The following is a 6,892-nucleotide window of genomic DNA, read 5'->3' as shown; positions in this document are numbered from 1 at the left end:
AGGCTAATGATACATGGATAACAGTAAAAGTATGAATGCATAATCAAATTCATAAGTAATTGAAGCATAACTTGACGTACAATATAGCATAATTGATATAACTTAAATTGAAACGTGAACTGAACTTGACTTGACATGAACTTGATCTGAAACTTGACTTAACATGAAAAATACATACTCCACAGTTGTTGTGGCCCCATGTATTCTACGTGTAAATACATACTCCACAGTTGTTGTGGCCCCATGTATTCTACACGTCATAATGTAGTTAAATACATACTCCACAGTTGTTGTGGCCCATGTATTTTACGTGTCACAATACAGTTAAATACATACTCCATAGTTGTTGTGGCCCCATGTATTCTACGTGTCACAATTGTTATGTCTCACGTAGTGTATGCGTCACAATTGCTGTGACCCCATATTTTGTGTGCCACAGTTGTTGTGGACCCCACGAAACTGAATGTAACTCAAGATGAAACATGACTGGAATACGAAAGGACTGAATGACGTAACATAACGTGACTTGAACATCACTTGAAAGACATAACCAACTTGAGATAGAAATATTTCGTGACATGACATATAATAGACAACATATTTAATATAACATACTTGCAACAGTGAATATTACATGACTTGACATACATGTAATAGATGGCATACTTAACATGGCGTACTTGTAATGTATAGCAATACATGACAGAATATATTATGTAACAGTTTTCATATATATGACAGAATATATTATGTAACAGATAAAAACTGATTACAGAATAAATTCTATGTAATAGACAATTATGTGATAACTTGGCATGACATAACATATATGATAACACACATATATATACACTGTAGTTCATTTACTTAGCACACATACATAATAGACTGTTAGTAAGTTAAAAGCTAACTTACCTCGATCTCTGCATTTCTTATAAAACCTTAAGCGTGATCACGAGGAACTGTAATTAGTGATTCTAAAAGTTAGCACTAAATCACTAATAAATTGAAATATGGAAAATACTAACTTAAAGAGTAAAATTTTCATTTTACTCTCTACATGTAGGAAAACGACCGTTTAACCCATAACTTAAGGATTTTGTATACTAATTCCAAAAATCATCAAAATTTACATGTTTCATGTAAATTTTATTCTCAACTCAAATATCAATTTAGAAACATTTAAAACTAATCACAACTATTAAAACTCCATAGGGCCGAAATTCTCATATGCTATTTCCATTGATTTTTGTTTCTAACTTGTTTTGATTAACCTTTTGATCTATAACTTATAAAGATGTGATCTTCAAATCAAACCATCACATGATTTAAAAAGATGTCCTAAAATATATATAAGCTTCTAATTCAAGATCACATGGTTAAAAATTAACCAAAAAATAAATTTAGCCAAGAACATCCACACTTTGGCTTATCTGAATATCTCTTTGCATAAAATTTCATATCTTTGAAACTAACATCAAATATCTTCAAAATAATAATATAACATGTATATAAGATGCTTAGGATCCTCCAATAAAATTATCAAAGTCATTGGAATAGGTTTAGACCACCAAAGAGTTAAACTTTTTCAAAACAGAAACTGTTTTTTCTCTTCCAGTTTCTAAGTTTATAAATCTAAGAAACTCTTTCATCAAAATCTTTAATCATGCAAAAATCCTCAACCAATAATCATATATACATGTTAAAAATACTCCATAAAAATTTCAGGTCAATATCTATCCATTAGCTTGGTCAAAAACTTCAAACTATAACATATTCTCCAGTTTATCTCCCAGAATGATCTTTCTATAGTTTATATAATATTTGACTGACCAAATGATCTTCAAATGGGACAAATAAGATATCCACATAAACTAGACTAAAAAAAGAAACAACTTATATGAATGATACTTTATGATAAAACACTTACAAAAGTTTCAAAATGGGCATGCAAAAGAACTCCTAAAAGCTGTCCGAGAGAGAGTGTTTGATATTCTTTTAATGGAAAGTGTAATTGAAGATAAGTTCATGGGTGGTGGCTGGAGATACTTATGGACGAGATATGGAAGAGGATAAGGTTGGAGTTGAGAGTTGAGTGTAGGTTTTTCCTACCCAAAATATCTATAAAAGATCATCTCAAGATATTTCTATCCATTAATATCTACAAAAATCAGCTTAAGATATTTTTATCTAATAATATCTATAAAAATCAGTTCAAGATATTTTTACCCAATAATATTCATGAAAATTAGCTCAAGATGTTTCTTTTTTTTATCCAATAATATCCACAAAATCAGCTTAGGCTATTTTCCAAAAGAGGAGAGTAGACTTGGAAGAGTAAGGTGGCTAAAATCTTTCCATATGTCCAATTAAAGCTTTCTAACTATCTCTAATAATCAAAAACACACTTCTGATTTCACAGTGAGTAATAACATTAACTATACGATTAATAGATTCGTGAAAACTTATCGGGTCTTCACGAGATTCCTAAAACCAATAGAAATTTCACCGTTAAATTTCTAGCGGGCTGTTACATTCTTCCCCTTCCATCTTCTTCTTCGATTTCTCTCATTCTCTCTCCTCTCTAAGATTGCAACACTTCCTCTCTCTACTCTCTCAAAAGAACCTCACTGCTAAGAGGGTCAAGAATCGTTGGAATCAGTATAGTCGCTATTTCTCTTCCCCATCGACTGGTACGGTCAGTTCTTCCATGAAAATGCCCCCATCAGTTGGAGGCAGTTTTTGTCAAAAACCATGCCGACCCAACCCGATTATGCAAGATTCCGAAATAGAAACTTCTGAACCGACCAAAATACTCGATTACCCGAATCCAATCTTTTCAAAAATTAACCGATTACCCGATTGTTTTTTTTTTTTAATTAAAGGATTGCCCACAAGGCCACATGTTGTTCATTGTTAATGCATTAAATCAATGTATTTTCATCATTTTTGGTTGATGTTAGAGACTCTAACATGGTTCATTTTTGTGTTAAACTTGCTCTTATAAGGCTTTTGTTTTGGCCCTTGGGTTTTGTTTTATATATGTTGGTTTATTGGGTTAAGGATACCATTACAAATCAATTAAAGAATAGTACTATATAAAGCTGGAATACTTGTTATACTTGAGGCTCTTTTTTTTTTCTTTGAAATATACCTCATGTTATCATTTCATTCATAGTTCAATTGGTTACAAAGTTCACAGTTCAATTGGAATACTTGAAAGCTTCATTGAAAGAAACATAGCAGTTTTATCAATTATAGAAAAAAAAAAAATAACATGATGCACTACAACCCAATAAACTAAAAATAGCTAAGAAAGCTGAAGTACATTGTTCTATTTAACAATTAGTCTTAGAATTCAAGATAGAACAAAATCTTGCATTATGCCTAACTTCCAAACAAAAATTTCTAAGTGTGATGGCCTCATAACACCATTTGGTAAGCTCATCTCATCATAAACCTACATGGGCAATTCATAATAGCATAAATGAGTCAATGGCCATTAGTTGGTTATGAGTTTGAAATGAGGATTCACAACAGCTAGCATATATGGGAAACGATCAAATAAGGAATTTCAACAATCACCATGAGTTCAAGTTAGGAAAATTCAAGTAATCTTCAATCGGCCTCATTCAAAATATTCATCAAAGTCATATCTACATGAAAAAAAAAATATTATGTTAAAAATATAATTAATTGAAATGACTATATGAAAATATTCTTGAAATATGAATCTTACCAGTTTCTAACTTATAGCTTTCCGCATATTCCATTACATATTGAGAGTCATAATTAACAGAGGAAGCCGTCAACCAATTTTGTGTAGAAATAAGAGCTTCAACTGTTGCAGGGGCCAATGAGCTACATAATGAATCTAAAACACGACCACCAACACTAAATGTTGACTCGGAAGCAACTGTAGTTATGGGAATAGCTAACACATTTCGAGCTATATTGGAAAGGATCAGAAAATTGATTGAATTCATCTTCCACCACATTAACATATCAAAGTTAGGCATCAAACCTTCAAGGTTCCCCATAAAATATCGATCCAACTCTAATTTGGACTCTACGACACCCTTTGATGCTTGATAGTGTCGATACATACTATAAATATCTGCATCATTATAGGACATTGTGTTGCTTTGAGTTTCATCAACACTTGAACTTACATTGGATTTTGAATACTGTTTATACATATGCTCAATCATCCTCCTTAATCTTGTAACAAGTTCAAACGCTTGCTCATGGCCAAGAACCCCTGTAAACCAAAACTCCAAAACTTCCAACTTGGAGCGCAGATCAAGAATAGCCGCAATAAATAAGATTTTGTTTACTTTCTCAAAATTCCCCCAATACTTTTCATATTTCGTAAGCATCATCTTCGACATAGTTTTCAACATATCATCATCACCCATAGAAAATTTGATCAAATGGTTATAGATTGAAGATATTTCTCTAATAAGCAAATGTGAAGTTGCATAAGTTGAGCCTGAAATCTGCAAGGTGATGTCATAGAAAATCTTCAAAAATTGTACAAAAACCTTGACGATTTTCCAATCATCTAAAATTGGTGGTCCTTTTCCAACCTCACGTAAATGCTGACCAAATTGATTGTCTTCATCCTGCATCACCTCAAAAGCCACATAATACTTGAAAGCCGTACTCAACATCAGATATGTTGAGTTCCACCTGGTTGGAACATCAATAGAAAGAAGCGCACCACCTAAGATATCTTGTCTCTTCGCGCATGACTTGAAATTATCAAGTCTTGCAGGAGAAGACTTTACATATTTCATCGCATTACGAAGTTTCACAATTGATCCATCAATTGCTTTCAAGCCATCATGGATAATAAGATTCAAAATATTTACACAATATTTAATGTGCATAAGGTCATTGTCTAATACCAAACAATCTCAAAGTTTGGTAAGCTTCCTCAAATAATCAATGGCTGTAGTATTAGAAGATGCATTGTCTACTGTAATTGTAAATATCTTCTTTATGCCCAATCTAAGCATAGATGACTCGATCTCTCTTCCCATTGTTGTCCCTTTATGATTAGGAACTTTCATAAAACTTATAATTCTTTTATGCAAGACCCAATCATCATCAATAAAATGGGATGTTATGCACATATAGTTAACATTTTGCACTGATGTCAACATGTCAGTAGTTATGCAAATCTTATAATCATATGCCATGAATATGTCATTTAACTTGTCTTTTTCTAACAAGTACATTTTCATACAATCTAGCATAACATTAATGCGAGAGGGCATTGAAAATCTAGGTTCAACTGTAGCTATAAAGTCTTTAAATCCCTATTTTTCTACAAATCTAAATGATAGTTCATCCACAATTATCATCTTAGCTACCGCCAACCTTATTTTCTGCTCATTATACTTGGCAGGTCCAAAACTAGGATTGTTAATTGTACCATTCACCCCATCCCTTCCAAGTTCGGTCGTTTTTTATTGGGGGTTAACTTTTCCAATCTCAATAAAGGCTTTACAATTGTCATTATGGTACCTCAAGGATGAAGTACCTTATTTTTTAGAATGACATAATAAAACCTTACCACAATAATTACATGTAGCTTTGTGAACACCGAGGTCTCCATCCTCAATCCTAGAAAAATGAAACCATACATCCGATCTACCTCGAGATCGTTTGATAGGAGGGCGAACATAAGAATGAGTAGTTGTAGGGAAAGAGCTATCCAAATGAATTACATTAGGGATTGATTCAGACTCTGACGAAGGCATAGCATCACTAGATTCCATAACTGAAATTTGACATAAAGAAAGTATCATTAAAAAATAAAAAATAATGTATGGCTTATGCATGCATTGATCAAAACAATAGAAGAGTGAGTCGTAAACTGAATGAGGAGACATGATATATATATATATATATATATATATATATATATATATATATAACCTTCTTGTGCAAATTCAAATATATATAAAACAAATGATTAGAGAAGAAGCTCGCAAACAAAAATTGTCATTTCTGCAAACCCTGAGAGCACCTACACGGCAAGTTGGCAACATCAAGATCACTCCTAAGCACAAGATACCTTCTTCCAGTAGTCACTAGTAAACAAGCCAAATTAGCCAAGTTTCAAACCTTTGAGCTCCAAATTGATCAAGTTCAAAAGACTAGCCCAAAAAAAAAAAAAAACATATATTCTTTTTTGTTTAATAATGAGAAAAAGCATTTAATGCTTTTAAGTCCAAAGAGTTCCCAATGCTGAAAAGAGGCTATGCTGCCACCGAATAGTTACCTTCATTTTTTCCCCTGTATTTAAGAAAGCAAAATTATTGAAGCAGATCAAACTAGATGCATGATATTCGAGAAAATTCGACTGAATTGTAATAAAGCAACTTTGCAATAGCTTGTCCTCTCTCGGGAACAGTTTTAGCATTTTATGATTAACATGCATAGTGACCACAATAAAGACTTGAATTATTGCATTTTCAACCAAAGGAAGTATAAATTGGATTCTCTTTTAATGAATAGGTAAACAAAACATTTACACCAAATATTCCTAAGAATAGAAGACAAGCAAAACTGAATTTGACAACCATGCTCATGATCGGTCTTATTCAAATGAGATAGTTCATTACTTGCGCTGTTTAATCTGTTGTTGTATATATCATGTCTTTGAATACTTTTGCTTTTCCAATTTCCAATTTTCACTTTTATCCTATTATCTTGTCACCACCCATAAACGTTAAACAATGCACGCCCATACAAATCTGCACACGACAAGGAGAAGATAGAAACAAGTGAAAGAAAGGAGGGCCCATCTGATATGACTACTTTAATATGTTTTTTCTTTCATTGATAGTTGGTTCCAAATTAGCATTAAACCAGCAACCAA

Source organism: Carya illinoinensis, chromosome 1 (genome assembly GCF_018687715.1).
Source record: "Carya illinoinensis cultivar Pawnee chromosome 1, C.illinoinensisPawnee_v1, whole genome shotgun sequence".
Taxonomy (NCBI): domain Eukaryota; kingdom Viridiplantae; phylum Streptophyta; class Magnoliopsida; order Fagales; family Juglandaceae; genus Carya; species Carya illinoinensis.
The sequence above is the reverse complement of the archived record's forward strand: the minus strand, read 5'-3'. Positions refer to the sequence as shown.